Source organism: Cherax quadricarinatus, chromosome 51 (assembly GCF_038502225.1).
Source record: "Cherax quadricarinatus isolate ZL_2023a chromosome 51, ASM3850222v1, whole genome shotgun sequence".
Classification (NCBI taxonomy): domain Eukaryota; kingdom Metazoa; phylum Arthropoda; class Malacostraca; order Decapoda; family Parastacidae; genus Cherax; species Cherax quadricarinatus.
Window position 1 is genome coordinate 3,748,983 of NC_091342.1, and position 17,335 is coordinate 3,766,317.

At 38.7% G+C, this 17,335-nt stretch overlaps 1 long non-coding RNA gene across 2 annotated transcripts; it reads right to left on the reverse strand.

The window, feature by feature from the left end:
* Window positions 1–11,084: 11,084 nt before the first annotated feature.
* Window positions 11,085–14,773, reverse strand: LOC138854171 (uncharacterized). Of its 2 annotated transcripts, none has more exons than XR_011393394.1 (3): window positions 14,608–14,773; window positions 11,628–14,465; window positions 11,085–11,239 (listed from the first exon to the last, which is right to left on the reverse strand). It is a non-coding gene; the product is annotated as an uncharacterized lncRNA (long non-coding RNA). The 2 variants fall into 2 exon arrangements; XR_011393393.1 differs by having other exon boundaries at window positions 12,145–14,465; window positions 14,608–14,772.
* Window positions 14,774–17,335: the final 2,562 nt, after the last annotated feature.

The window sequence follows — 17,335 nt, forward strand, 5'->3', positions numbered from 1 at the left end:
TGGGTGGTAGTCAGGATCCTGTACCCATCCTGTGGGTGGTAGTCAGGATCCTGTACCCATCCTGTAGGCGGTAGTCAGGATCCTGTACCCATCCTGTGAGTGGTAGTCAGGATCCAGTATCCATCCTGTGGGTGGTAGTCAGGATCCTGTACCCATCCTGTGGGTGGTAGTCAGGATCCTGTACCCATCCTGTGGGTGGTAGTCAGGATCCAGTATCCATCCTGTGGGTGGTAGTCAGGATCCTGTACCCATCCTATGGGTGGTAGTCAGGATCCTGTACCCATCCTGTGGGTGGTAGTCAGGACCCTGTACCCATCCTGTGGGTGGGAGTCAGGATCCCGTACCCATCCTGTGGGTTGTAGTCAGGATCCTGTACCCATCCTCTGGATGGTAGTCAGGATCCTGTACCCATCCTGTGGGTGGTAGCCAGGATCCTGTACCCATCCTGTGGATGGTAGTCAGGATCCTGTACCCATCCTGTGGATGGTAGTCAGGATCCAGTACCCATCCTGTGGGTGGTAGTCAGGATCCCGGACCCATCCTGTGGGTGGTAGTCAGGATCCCGGACCCATCCTGTGGGTTGTAGTCATTATCCTGTACCCATCCTGTGGGTGGTAGTCAGGATTCCGGATCCATCCTGTTGGTGGTAGTGAGGATCCAGTATCCATCCTGTGGGTGGTAGTCAGGATCCCGGACCCATCCTGTGGGTTGTAGTCATTATCCTGTACCCATCCTGTGGGTGGTAGTCAGGATTCCGGATCCATCCTGTGGGTGGTAGTGAGGATCCAGTATCCATCCTGTGGGTGGTAGTCAGGATCCCGGACCCATCCTGTGGGTGGTAGTCAGGATCCTGTGCCCATCCTGTGGGTGGTAGTCAGGATCCTGTACCCATCCTGTGGGTGGTAGTCAGGATCCTGTACCCATCCTGTGGGTGGTAGTCAGGATCCTGTACCCATCCTGTGGGTGGTAGTCAGGATCCAGTATCCATCCTGTGGGTGGTAGTCAGGATCCTGTTCCCATCCTGTGGGTTTTAGTCAGGATCCTGTACCCATCCTGTGGGTGGTAGTCAGGATCCAGTATCTATCCTGTGGGTGGTAGTCAGGATCCTGTACCCATTCTGTTGGTGGTAGTCAGGATCCTGTACCCATCGTGTGGGTGGTAGTCAGGACCTTGTACCCATCCTGTGGGTGGTAGCCAGTACCCTGTACCCATCCTGTGGGTGGGAGTCAGGATCCCGTACCCATCCTGTGGGTGGTAGTCAGGATCCTGTACCCATCCTGTGGGTGGTAATCAGGATCCTGTACCCATCCTGTGGATGGTGGTCAGGATCCTGTACCCATCCTGTGGATGGTAGTCAGGATCCAGTACCCATCCTGTGGGTGGTAGTCAGGATCCCGAACCCAACCTGTGGGTGGTAGTCAGGATCCCAGACCCATCCTGTGTGTTGTAGTCATTATCCTGTACCCATCCTGTGGGTGGTAGTCAGGATTCCGGATCCATCCTGTGGGTGGTAGTGAGGATCCAGTATCCATCCTGTGGGTGGTAGTCAGGATCCCGGACCCATCCTGTGGGTGGTAGTCAGGATCCCGTACCTATCCTGTGGATGGTAATCAGGATCCCGTACCCATCCTGTGGGTGGTAGTCAGGATCCTGTACCCATCCTGTGGGTTGTAATCAGGATCCTGTACCCATCCTGTGAGTGGTAGTCAGGATCCTATTAGTCAGGATCCTGTACCCATCCTGTGGGTGATAGTCAGGATACTGTATCCATCCTGTGGGCGATAGTCAGGATTTTCTACCCATCCTGTGGGAGGTAGTCAGGATCCTGTACCCATCCTGTGGGGGGGGTGATCTCCTATATCCATCCTGTAAGTGGCAGTCGCCCCATACCCTTCCTGTGGGTTGTTGTCGAAAGATTACAGAGATACATAATGTGTCCAGGAACTATGCCTCATCTCCCAAAAGAAAAATCTTTTTCACGCTTCCCGCATCTCTGGTATATAGGATTCTGGAAGTTCAGTAACTTCTGTTCTTGGTCTTCAGAGAGGATATCGTTCAGAGAAGTATTATGAAAGTAATAGGGAGAAGGAGATCCATTTCTGTTGGTCGTCTCAACAGCGATGTCTGCACATTTTCCTTGGTGTTTTGACTGGCAAATGGGATCTCATCGTGTCAGTCCCTCCCTCTTTTGCTTCAACTTCAAAGGCCTTGTGCTAGCCACGCTGTTACCACCCGGTAAGTATGGTAAAAGACACTTTTCGCTCAGTGTTGAGTTTCATCAAGGCAACTCAGTGTAAAATGTTTCAGGTTTGATATGTGTTTAGATTGTGAAACAAATTATTATTGTTAGTAGTAGTAGTATTAGTATTAGTATTAGTATTATTTTTGTTATTATAGGCGGTGTGCTGCTACTCTGCTCTAATTATATTGTTTTGTTCCCGTGATATTCCCTTCCATAAGATTTTGTGGACACGATGCGGATAGATAGAGGATACCAAAGAAACAGTGAGCTTTAGATAGACGAAATGGGGCTCGCCCCTGTGTGTCTCCTCAAACACACACACACACACACACACACAAGGTGGACAGAGACAGGATGTTCCAGAGATGGGACACAGCAACAAGGGGTCACAGTTGGAAGCTGAAGACTCAGATGAATCACAGGGATGTTAGGAAGTATTTCTTCAGTCACAGAGTTGTCAGGAAGTGGAATAGCCTGGGAAGTGATGTAGTGGAGGCAGGATCCATACATAGCTTTAAGAAGAGGTATTGTAGAGCTCATGGAGCAGGAAGAGTGACCTAGTAGCGACCAGTGAAGAGGCGGGGAGAGCTGTGAATCGACCCCTGCAACCACAACTAGACAAGTACAACTAGGTGAGCACACACACACACACACACTCACACACACACACACACACACACACACACACACACACACACACACACACACACACACACACACAGCTTCATGACAGCCTCTGCAACACACTGACCCAATATAAAAAGAAACGACAATTTATCCCAATAACATTTCCTGCAGCTTCCGTCGCTATGACCAACTAGCAATTTCTGAGAGGAAATTCCTTGGAGATGCTACTGTGAAATATTATTTCAAGCAGCTTTCGCCGAGATGTACGTGGGGGGATGCTGGGAGTACGTATGACATCCTATGATATCCCCGGGATTCTCAACTTTTCCTCCATCATTAACTCCCTGGGCATAATTTATTTCTCCATTTACCCCCTTACATACAAAAAAAATTATGGCCATCATAAAGGGACAGAAAAACAAGGTCAGAAAAAATAAATTATTCAGGATTTGGAGGATTTTAATATTTACTCCTCGCCATGTAAATTTTTACCCCCAAGGGGTAAATTTACCCCAGTTTGAGAATCACTGCCTAGATATACATGGGAGGAGACCGGGAGTGCTGGTTGCAAATCAAGATATACACGAAAGGAAGAAGCAAATATCAGAAAATGCCCATAATCTCCCCCAGCACATGCACAGGAGGCTGGTGGGTGCATGTAACCTCCCTGAATTTTCCAAAGATGTACACAGTAGGGAGGGGAAAATGCATGTGACCTTCCAGGACCCACCGTACAGAGGTCCTCGGGGAGGGAAAGGTCATTCCAGTTTCTGCATCAGTATTCCACGGACTAGTGTTCAGATTCCAAGGTCTGTTGTAACTTTTCCAATGTGACTTTTTTTTTCTTTACACTGAGTTCGTCGTGCAGTGCCACTGGGTAACTTTTTTTCCCCTTCACGCTTTGAAAAGAATTTTCTTAGGTTTAATGGCTTTCCTAATACACTAACTTTTTCTGGGATTGACTTTTTTCTCTCTTCTGGTCTGTGACCTAATTTCCAGGGCCTGAGATACCCCCAGTCTCAGTCTTGCAATTTTTGATGTGGAAATATGTGTAACACATTACACAAATAACTCGCACATAGAAGAGAGGAACTTACGAAGACGTTTAGGTCCGACTTTGTAAATGGTCCAAGTCGGACCGAAACGTCGTCGTAAGCTCCTCCGTTCTATGTGTGGGTTATTTGTGTATTGTTCCAGTCACGGTATTGCACCTTTTTTTCTTCCTGTTGGTATGGTATACCATTGACAATGATACATGGAACAATGATATGCTGATACTTGGAACAAACACAGTAAAATTATAGAGGTGGTACCTCCCTATATATATATATATATATATATATATATATATATATATATATATTATATATATATATATATATATATATATATATATATATATATATATATATATATATATATTATTATTATTATTATAATATTATTATTATATTATATTATTATATTATTATTAGCAGTTTGGAGGGATATGTTGTGTATCTTTATACGTATATGCTTCTAAACTGTTGTGTTCTGAGCGCCTCTGCAAAAACAGTGATTACGTGTGAGTGAGGCGAATGTGTTGAATGATGATGAAAGTATTTTCTTTTTGGGGATTTTCTTTCTCTTTGAGTCACCCTGCCTCGGTGGGAGACGGCCAACTTGTTGAAAAAAAAAAAAAAAAAAAAAATATATATATATATATATATATATATATATATATATATATATATATATATATATATATATACATATATATATATATATATATATATATATATATATATATATATATATATATATATATATGTATATATATATATTCACTTACTTCCTGAGGTGTGGACCCTCTTTTGACAACCCAACACTTGATGAATATGACGCACACCTGAGATCAACTTTTAAGAAGGCACTGAACCTCTCACTAGAGGATGAACAATGGGATCAGGCAACCCTCCCAGAGCGACTGGGAGGTATAGGGGTGCGTGAAACAACGCATGTTGCTTTACCTGCTTTTCTGTCTTCGTGTTTGGCTTCCAGTGCATTAGTCAAGAAGATAGTTCCCAAACGCTTGAGAGACGTGGTAGGAGCTCAAGACCCCAGGTTTACTGAAGCAGCGATTCGGTGGGACACCCTTACAGACTCCTCCAGTAGACCAGCTCCTCCCAAAGAGCACAAACAGTCCCATTGGGACTAACCGATCATGGAAAAAATCGCCAACACAATGCTCTCCAATGCTTCAGGAAAGGACAAAGCTCGTCTCCTGGCAGTGAAGGCACCACACTCAGGAGATTTCCTGTTAGCTGTTCATTCGGATTGGTGTTGTTCTTCGCCTAGCCGCCCCCATCCTCACCGAACATAGGTGAGGATGGGGGCTGATCAATTCGGACTTCATGGTCTCGTGTGTCACACAGCAGAAGGGAAGTATGCCAGACATGAGGTCAATGACATCATAAAGAGAAGCCTCGCCACAGCCCGTTGCCCAGCTCAACGGGAACCCCAAGTACAGAGGTCTGATGGAAGTCAAAAGCGTCCTGATGGAGCCACTATGTTACCCTGGAAGGATGGAAAGCAGATTGCCTGGGACTACACCTGTGCCGCCACATTGGCAGACACCTACTTGCCATACTCCGTAGTGGAAGGGGGTGGAGCTGCCAGCCACAGGCAGACCCAGAAGATCCGAAAATATGAAGACCTTCCCCCTTGCTATAACTTCATTCCATTAGGGTCGGAGACCCTTGGAGCATGGGGCAAGTGTGCTCTAAAGTTCCTCAAAGAGCTGGGTGAAAAGCTCATCATAGAAACCAAGGACCACAGGGCGACCAGCTTCCTCTTTCAGAGACTCAGTGTTGCGATCCAGAGAGGAAATGCCTGCAGCATTCTGGGCACGCGGCCCACCGCAGGGGAGCTTGACGAAGTATTCGGGATGTAGCTCTGAGTTACCTATTTTGTTTTACTTTCTGTTGTATTTTTGTGAATGTTTGGCCAATGTATTTTGTCTTTAAATATATATATATATATATATATATATATATATATATATATATATATATATATATATATATATATATATGTATATATATATATATTATATATATTATATATATATATATATTTATATATATATATATATATATATATATATATATATATATATATATATATATATATATATATATATATATATATATATATATATATATATATAGATTATATATATATATATGATACATATATAAATATATATATATGTATATATAAATGTATATACATATATATTTATATATGTATTATATATATATAAATGTATATACATTTATATTATATATATATATATATATATATATATATACATATATATATATATATATATATATATATATAAACAATTACCCATGGTTCTATTGATAACAGAAAACAAAAACATAATTTAGACATTAAAACATGCATAAATATATTTACAGGTAATTACCCATGCAGGTGATGAGCCAGGCAGGCTAATTGGCACACAAGCTGACACCTGGGGCATTATTACCTGGTTTCGCTGACAGTTTGATTACCACAGGTGACGGCGTTACTGTCACACACACGACACTCACCTGTCCTGCCTGTCTGCTTGCCCCTGCTCACTCACAGGTGAGAACTGCGTTAATTACAGGTACAGCAGTGAGGACGGGTGGCCTGCTTGTCACTGATCGCATTGTTGCTCCAGCCTTACCAAAACTGCTGTCTCCCTCTCTCTGAATATATATATATATATATATATATATATATATATATATATATATATATATATATATATATATATATATATATATATATATATATATATATATATATATATATATATATATATATATATATATATATATATATATATATATATATATATATATATATATATATATATATATATATATATATATATATATATATATATATATATATATATATATAAGTAGTCAACTTTTCTTCTGGAGCATCCCTTCCGGTTTGGGCCTTTTCACTGGGGCAACACTTCCGGTTTAGGCCACCTCTGAGCAGGTATCCGGTCTAGGACCAGCAGCTGGAGTGTCACCTTTTCACACCTAGGTGTTACTTCCGGTTTTGACCATGACCTCGCCCTCGAGACTACCTCACCCTTGACCCCCCAACCAATACCCCCACCCCCCACGACCCCCCGCCTTGCGACCCCGCCGTCGCGCCGCGCGCCCGCGCACCCGCGCGCCCCGCCCCGCCGCCCCGCCGCCCCGCGCACCCGCGCGCCCCGCCCCGCCGCCCCGAGCGCCCCGCCCCACCCCGCGCGCCCGCCCGCGCCCCTTCGCGCCTTCTGCTGCGCCTTCTGCAGCGTCGTCCGGATCGCCCCCGCGCCTCGAATTTTTTTCCGATTTTTGTCGAATTTTTTTTGAATTTCATTTTCTTGTGCTCTCCATCTCCTCGGATCAAGTTTTTAAGGTTCCCCCTCTCACTTTCACCCCCATCCCAAAATTTCTCGATATTACAAGTTTTTGCATTCCCCCCTATGGAGGTTTTCGAAATTCTCCATCTCCTTGGATCAAATTTTTAAGGTTCCCCCTCCCACTTTCACCCCCCAACCCCAAAAATTTCTCGATGATACAAGTTTTGGATTCCCCCCTATGGGGTTTTCGAAATTCTCCAATTCCTCGGATCAAGGTTTTTTTTGGGTACCCCTCCTTTCACCCCCACCATCCCAATTTTTTTCACTCGATAATACAAAGACTCTACTTCCTCGGATCAAGTTTTTTGGATTCCCCCCTCTGGGGGTTTTGAATTTCTCCATCTCCTCGGATCCCCCTCCCACTTTCACCCCCCAACCCAAAAATTTCTCGATGATACAAGTTTTTGGATTCCTCCCCTATAGGGTTTTCGAAATTCTCCATCTCCTTAGATCAAGTTTTTTGGATCCTCCCTATGGGGTTTTCGAAATTCTCCATCTCCTTGGATCAAGGTTTTTTGGATTGTCCCTCCTTCCACCCCACCCCCCAATCCCAAAAATTTCTCAATATTACCAAGTTTTTGGATTCCCCCCTATGGGGGTTTCGAAATTCCTTGGATCAAGGTTTTTTGGTTTCCTCCCCTCTGGGGGTAAGCATTCAAATGAACTCCTCCTATGGGGCATGCTTACTACAAGTCTAAACATCTTCCCCTTATTATTTTAAAATGAACTAAAAGTTTCCTCTCATTAAGTCAAATGAACTAAAAGTTTCCTCTCATTAATGTGTTTACTCGACGGTCAGTGACGTCACGCGATGACCCCCCACACACACAAGCTGAATCATGTCGAACTTTCAGTTCATTCAAGTTAATAAGGGGATATAGTACCTACATCATAGGGAAAACATTTTCATCATCAGAAAGACACATTTTTTTCGTTAATACCCACAATTTCTTTACAACACAAGTCTAGACATTTTTCATCTCAGGTCACTCCCCACGAAGTAACCTCCTCCCCACTCTCCCAAACCCTCACACTCCAACCAACACCTCACAATTTTCACTCATAACCCCCAATTTTTCTCGTTTTAACCCTTTTAGTTCATTAAAGTGGGACACATGCATCAGAAAGTCACCGCATCCACTTTCGTTAAATTCACTACTCACAATTTTACATATTACGAAGTTAAATACGCACTTTTACTTTGAACATCTTCAAAAACACTCTCATAAATCATTGAATACTCACAAAAAATACCTTTATACATTTCCAAACAACACTGAAATACTCCAAAAACATCATTCGAACACCCCCAAATCACCTCTGAATACTCCCAGAACACCTTCATAAGTACTCTTGCACATCATTTGAACACCTTCATAAGTACTCTCATAATCATTTGTACACCTTCAAAACACCTTTGAATACTCACATAAACACCCTTGAACACCTTCAAAACACCTTCAAAGCACTCTCATAATCATTTGAACACACTCAAAACACCTTTGAACACCTTTGAACATTTCCAAACAACACTGAAACACTTCCAAAAACACCATTTGAGTACTCCCAATTACACCACTGAATACTACTAAAACACCGCTGAATTCAATCAAAACACCCTTCAACACCTTCAAACACCCTTGAACACCTTCAAAACACCTTTGAATAACCTCAAAACACCTTTGATCACCTTCAAAACACCCTTGAACACCTTCAAAACACCCTTGAACACCTTCAAAACACTCTTGAACACCTTCAAAAACACTCTTCAACACCTTCAAAACACCCTTGAACACCTTCAAAACACCTTTGAATATCGTTTTAAACTAATTTCATCACAACCCACTTATATCATCTTTTTATCGGTAACTCTAATTCGACTACACTACCCTCATCAATTACCAACAAATTTTACTCGTTTTAACCCTTTTAGTTCATTAAAGTTAATAAGGGGACACATCACTGTAACCAAGATATTCACACACACACACACACACACACACACACACACACACACACACACACACACACACACACACACACACACACACACACACACACACACACACGCACCTAACCTAACCTAACCTATCCTAACCTAACATACCCTAACCTAACTTTTCCTAACCTAGCCTAACCTAACCTAACCGAACCTATCCTAACCTAACCTAACCTAACCTAACCTAACCTACCTAACCTAACCTAACCTAACCTAACCTAACCGAACCTAACCTTACCTAACATAACCTAACCTAACCTTACCTAACATAACCTAACCTAACCTTACCACTTAACCTAACTTAACCTAACCTAACCTAACCTACCTAACCTAACCTAACCTAACCTATCCTAACCTAACCTAACCGAACCTAACCTTACCTAACCTACCTAACCTAACCTAACCTAACCTAACCTAACCTAGCCTAACCGAACCTAACCTTACCTAACCTAACCTAACCGAACCTAACCTATCCTAACTTAACCTAACCTAACCTAGCCGAACCTATCCTAACCTAACCTATCCTAACCTAACTTAACATAACCTAACCTAACCTATCCTAACCTAGCCTAACCTAACCTAACCTTACCACTTAACCTAACTTAACCTAACCTAACCTAACCTACCTAACCTAACCTAACCTAACCTATCCTAACCTAACCTAACCGAACCTAACCTAACCTACCTAGCCTAACCTAACCTAACCTTACCTAACATAACATAACCTAACCTAACCTAACCTAACCTAGCCTAACCTAACCTAACCTTACCTAACCTAACCTAACCTAACCTAACCTAACCTAACCTAACCTAACCTAACCTAGCCGAACCTAACCTTACCTAACATAACCTAACCTAACTAGCCTAACATAACCTAACCTAACCTATCCTAACCTAGCCTAACCTAACCTAACCTAGCCTAACCTAACTTAACCTAACCTAACCTATCCTAACCTACCTAACCTAACCTAACCTACCTAACCTAACCTAACCTAACCTAACCTAGCCTAACCTAACCTTACCTAACATAACCTAACCTAACCTAACTTAACCTAACCTAACCTAGCCGAACCTAGCCTAACCTAACTTAACCTAACCTAACCTATCCTAACCTAACCTAACCTAACCTTACCTAACATAACCTAACCTAACCTATCTTAACCTAACCCAACCTAGCCGAACCTATCCTAACCTAACCTAAAATATATTGGAACACCCCCAAAATACATTAGAGTACTCCAGAATTACTTTGAACGACTCCATTTTGGATATTTCCAAATTAGTTTTGAAAACTTTATCGTAAAATCGAACATTATTTTCTTGTTGGTAAAACACACTCAATGGTAGAAATATTTACTCGATTTCCGAATAGAAGCACTGTCCTCGCTCTGAGAGACTCATTGTGGGTCACCCCAACACATGGTGTAATGCGCTTCACACCTAAGGTAGATTTAAGATAATCATGAACACCTGGATCAACTCAGGACAGACAGGCGCCATGTAATGCGGTTCACACCCAAGGTAGAACATATCACCTGCGTCAACTCAGGACAGCCAGGCGCCATGAAATGCGGGTAACATCCAAGATAGAATATAATACAAGTATATCCTTACTGAAACACCTAGGTCAATCGTCACCCTAAAGCAACTAATTTTGGTGAGGTCATTACTTTTTTAATTCATTTTAAAATAATAAGGGGAAGATTGAGATATAACATTTGTATTCTACCTCAATACATTTTTTTTTCATGGTAAGGTTTGATTTAAAACTTCATCATGTCTTAAAAATTTTTATTAAACATTTCTCTTTTTAATGAATGAAAACATATTAATCTTGGTGTAACAACACGATCTAAACATCATAAATCCTCCTCTCTAAGTCTTGTTCTTCCAAGTCCCGTCACATCGGTACCTGTAAATTTTAATATATTTCATTAGCATATAATGTGGAGAAATTTGCACCATCACCTGTAAAAGATATAACCAACTAAAAGTTACTTATTTTTTCACTATCCCAAGCATATTCTTCTCGTTAACTTAAATATCTCCCCATTCATGACTTAAAAAAAGCATGATCGTGATGTAAGTATTATGGTAGACATGATTCTCGGTGTTCAGGTAGAGAAAGTCGAAAAAGGTAAGTGTTACATTTTCATGAAGAGATAAATATGAGTTATTAATTCAAATATATCTCTCTTCAAGTTATAATTACTTCCTCATAATAATTTAAATGAATTAATCCTTCCTCATATTATTTAAATGAATTAATCCACTGATACAAGGTAAATAATTTTGCTTACCTTTATATGTTACTCACACATTAGGCTCAATGTTTTTAATATATTGTTTAATATCTGTGAAAAGTTCTCTCCAAATTAATTTCCACTTCTTTGTGTTGTACCATCTATGCAAAATACACAGATTATACTGTCGATTAAATATTTGACTGACAAAGTTTTCAGGTATATTGTTTTCCAAAATATAATATACCAGATCATCACTCCACTCCGTTGCCATTTCATCAATGAATTTATGTGAATCAAGTTCATTTTCTAACCAATTTTTAACTCGCTGAAAATTCTTTTCACTCAATGTTTCACCATCTTTCTTTAAGAGTTGATTGGCAGTGTTGCAAAATTCCAACCAAGGAAGATCTTTCACCATTTCACAAATAACAATGAAGTCGGCAAGTTTCCCCATATTAGATGCTTTCTATGCGGGTTCCGGACAATGTCTGGGGTGACTTACACACAACACTCTCCCATACACATAAAGAGTTGCTAAATAGTATTAAATGAAAAATTTCATTAAACTTACCTAAACTAGGATCAGCCATTTCAAAATCCATTTTCTTAATTAATTTTTTGGGCTTTGGTATAATAAAAGTTTGAGATAAATGACTACTCCATTCACATTCTCGTAACAATAAATTTTCCAATATTTCTTCGCTCCATCGTTGAGTCATTTCTCGTACCTCAGCTACAATCTCTTCTTTTGAGAGAACAGGTTCCGCATCAACTCTTTTTTGAATGGGTTCGACTCTCTTAATTGTATATAACATTTCTATAAACACCGCACTAGTATGTTTTGTCGCAACCACCTCCATATTTCTTCTTCAAGTGATTCCTTACCATTTCACTCCAAATATTTATACCAAAAATTTCAATCGTTGTCATCATCGATTATCTTTTTTTTTTAATACAAATACTCATTACAGGGGATTTCTTCAAAGCATATATATTACCCATTTCAAATTGTGATCCCCTTATTAACTTTAATGAACTAAAAGTGTTAACTTTCATTATTTTTCAGTAAAAAAGATTTATTCAGACAATATTTTTGGCAACACATGCTTGTGACGTCACTATCCAGCAACGTGTTAAAACAGGTTAGAACATCTTCCCCTTATTATTTTAAAATGAACTAAAAGCAATGACGTCACGATACTCATTGAACAAATTATCTTACCCCAAACACTTTTAGTTCATTTAAGGCACTTCCTTCAACTCTAGAAGACAATAACTTCGAATCATCTTCTAATTCTTGTCCTTGGTTAATGTTTTTCATTTCTTCTTTGACAACCATGGTTGATCGAATACCTTCTTCCTTAAATTTCATTAACATATCTTCGAGTATAGGTTTATAGTGCGTATTCCAGATATAATCATTTGAAGTTTCACACCTCCCAATACCTTTCAGAAAGATAACCTCGCGTATATTTTTATTGTCTTTCACACTTTTTATGAGTCTCTCAATGGATTCCTTGAAATATCTTATTCTGTCTGCGATAGTATCTTTCTTTAAACCATACACCAAATGAGCATCTCTTGATTTTTCAATTAAATTTTGAGAAATGGTATTTTCCTCCAATGGTCCAGCAATACCAAATTGGCTTATTATGGCTGCTAAATAAGGAAGATTCAATTTTCTTTGATCCGGTGAAGGTTCAAACTCGATAACATTTCCAGGAGCATCACGATCTTCAACTCTGCATCTTCTAAGATTAAATAATGGTTCTCTACTTCGATACACATCAGCATAAGGATATTTCTTACCCAAATAATAACTTGCACCATATCCTTTTATAGCAACACAATTCACATGAAAAACAATGCAGACGTTGTCACGACAATATTTTTCATCGTACAATTTTCCTTCTTCAATTTTAAAATATTTTTCCATCCTATTGGCTGTCTCCATTTTCTTGATCTGGTTAGTCGCACCCTGCTGGAAGAGGTACTAATGCACGACCATCAGAGAACAGAGATTTTTATACTCAGCACCGTTCCTGCCAGACGTATGATCTCTATTCAGTTGCCTAATAAGGTTTTAGACTGCTGGTGAATAAAAAAGTATTATAGAGATATTTTATTTGACATATTTTACAATAATGATAACAATATTTCTATGACGTTTTTTTTTTAATTCCTTTGCAAAATCAAGAACTTTCACCTTGTTAACTTAAATGAACTAAAATGCTGGTGAATAAAACAAAAAAAGTATTATAGAGATATTTTATTTGGCATATTTTACAATAATGATAACAATATTTCTACGACGTTTTTTTAATTCCTTTGCAAAATCAAGAATGATTTTAAGATATGCATGCCAATCACCTCCGGCTGAAGCACACCCAATTCCTTCTGGAAACACGACTTTTTCCATTATAATCCCGTTGGGATCTGTTAATAACCACTTAACAAGTTCATTCATGCACTCTTTGAATATAATCTCACGACCTTTCTTTGTATCTAAATATTTGCATGTATTATAGTAGGTCTTATCAACTTTACAGTTCATATAATACTTATGTGGAGGCCCCATCGCATACTGTGCGAACATATTAACAATCATGGGGTTATTTTTTCCATTATTTACAAATTTTATGCTTCCAAATTTATCCCGAGTGACTTCACTAGCTAGATTTGCTTTATGACATCCAGGTGATCTAAATAAATAAGGATTGCTAAGTGGTAAAACCTGACTTAAAGCATCAGCAAGACCTCCCTTTTTCAATTTAACAGCGCAACAATTTGCTTGTTGTACTAAAAGAATTTTATCACTGCCACTAAAATCTTTTGTAATATTCCCTTGCATTACCAAAAGATATTTTTCTTCATCTTTTGTTGCTTCTTTACCTGCAATTTTGATAAAATATTAGTATTATACCCCAAAAATTAAGTTTGTTACACAACAAATGAAAAAATATTTCTCATTAGAATTTCTAAAAATTACAATGTGGGTGAATTTTACTCATTAATATCTCATTAAAAAACTCACGTTCAAAATCTTCCATTGCTATAAGCATTTCTTTATCGGTGAGATATTGATCACAACCCTCCAAAACGAAGGAAGGTGACTGATCAAGGTCTTCTATCGAATTAATCATTTCTTTATCAGTTCAGTGGTGTGTAGACACTTGCTTCTGTAACAAATTTTTTCACATGTAACTTCCACGTCTTCATCTAAATACTCTTGTAACTCAATATGGACGTGTCTTCTTATACTCTTTTCACCGCGAGGGTTGACATGTTAGTAGTTTTTTTTATAACTATATGTGTAGAGAAATTTGTTCCATGAAAAAACACTACGTGGCATCACCATGACGATAGGTGAATGAATCACCACGAGTTTAGTGTCATACAGGAAGGGGATCATAACTTACTTCAATGGTATTATGTTATTACTATACCGATGGTGCATACTTGGAAATGCAAGAACTTTCCCATTGTTAACTTAAATGAACTAAAAGTGTTTGGGGTAAGATAATTTGTTCAATGAGTATCGTGACGTCATTGCTTTTAGTTCATTTTAAAATAATAAGGGGAAGATGTTCTAACCTGTTTTAACACGTTGCTGGATAGTGACGTCACAAGCATGTGTTGCCAAAAATATTGTCTGAATAAATCTTTTTTACTGAAAAATAATGAAAGTTAACACTTTTAGTTCATTAAAGTTAATAAGGGGATCACAATTTGAAATGGGTAATATATATGCTTTGAAGAAATCCCCTGTAATGAGTATTTGTATTAAAAAAAAAAGATAATCGATGATGACAACGATTGAAATTTTTGGTATAAATATTTGGAGTGAAATGGTAAGGAATCACTTGAAGAAGAAATATGGAGGTGGTTGCGACAAAACATACTAGTGCGGTGTTTATAGAAATGTTATATACAATTAAGAGAGTCGAACCCATTCAAAAAGAGTTGATGCGGAACCTGTTCTCTCAAAAGAAGAGATTGTAGCTGAGGTACGAGAAATGACTCAACGATGGAGCGAAGAAATATTGGAAAATTTATTGTTACGAGAATGTGAATGGAGTAGTCATTTATCTCAAACTTTTATTATACCAAAGCCCAAAAAATTAATTAAGAAAATGGATTTTGAAATGGCTGATCCTAGTTTAGGTAAGTTTAATGAAATTTTTCATTTAATACTATTTAGCAACTCTTTATGTGTATGGGAGAGTGTTGTGTGTAAGTCACCCCAGACATTGTCCGGAACCCGCATAGAAAGCATCTAATATGGGGAAACTTGCCGACTTCATTGTTATTTGTGAAATGGTGAAAGATCTTCCTTGGTTGGAATTTTGCAACACTGCCAATCAACTCTTAAAGAAAGATGGTGAAACATTGAGTGAAAAGAATTTTCAGCGAGTTAAAAATTGGTTAGAAAATGAACTTGATTCACATAAATTCATTGATGAAATGGCAACGGAGTGGAGTGATGATCTGGTATATTATATTTTGGAAAACAATATACCTGAAAACTTTGTCAGTCAAATATTTAATCGACAGTATAATCTGTGTATTTTGCATAGATGGTACAACACAAAGAAGTGGAAATTAATTTGGAGAGAACTTTTCACAGATATTAAACAATATATTAAAAACATTGAGCCTAATGTGTGAGTAACATATAAAGGTAAGCAAAATTATTTACCTTGTATCAGTGGATTAATTCATTTAAATAATATGAGGAAGGATTAATTCATTTAAATTATTATGAGGAAGTAATTATAACTTGAAGAGAGATATATTTGAATTAATAACTCATATTTATCTCTTCATGAAAATGTAACACTTACCTTTTTCGACTTTCTCTACCTGAACACCGAGAATCATGTCTACCATAATACTTACATCACGATCATGCTTTTTTTAAGTCATGAATGGGGAGATATTTAAGTTAACGAGAAGAATATGCTTGGGATAGTGAAAAAATAAGTAACTTTTAGTTGGTTATATCTTTTACAGGTGATGGTGCAAATTTCTCCACATTATATGCTAATGAAATATATTAAAATTTACAGGTACCGATGTGACGGGACTTGGAAGAACAAGACTTAGAGAGGAGGATTTATGATGTTTAGATCGTGTTGTTACACCAAGATTAATATGTTTTCATTCATTAAAAAGAGAAATGTTTAATAAAAATTTTTAAGACATGATGAAGTTTTAAATCAAACCTTACCATGAAAAAAATGTATTGAGGTAGAATACAAATGTTATATCTCAATCTTCCCCTTATTATTTTAAAATGAATTAAAAAAGTAATGACCTCACCAAAATTAGTTGCTTTAGGGTGACGATTGACCTAGGTGTTTCAGTAAGGATATACTTGTATTATATTCTATCTTGGATGTTACCCGCATTTCATGGCGCCTGGCTGTCCTGAGTTGACGCAGGTGATATGTTCTACCTTGGGTGTGAACCGCATTACATGGCGCCTGTCTGTCCTGAGTTGATCCAGGTGTTCATGATTATCTTAAATCTACCTTAGGTGTGAAGCGCATTACACCATGTGTTGGGGTGACCCACAATGAGTCTCTCAGAGCGAGGACAGTGCTTCTATTCGGAAATCGAGTAAATATTTCTACCATTGAGTGTGTTTTACCAACAAGAAAATAATGTTCGATTTTACGATAAAGTTTTCAAAACTAATTTGGAAATATCCAAAATGGAGTCGTTCAAAGTAATTCTGGAGTACTCTAATGTATTTTGGG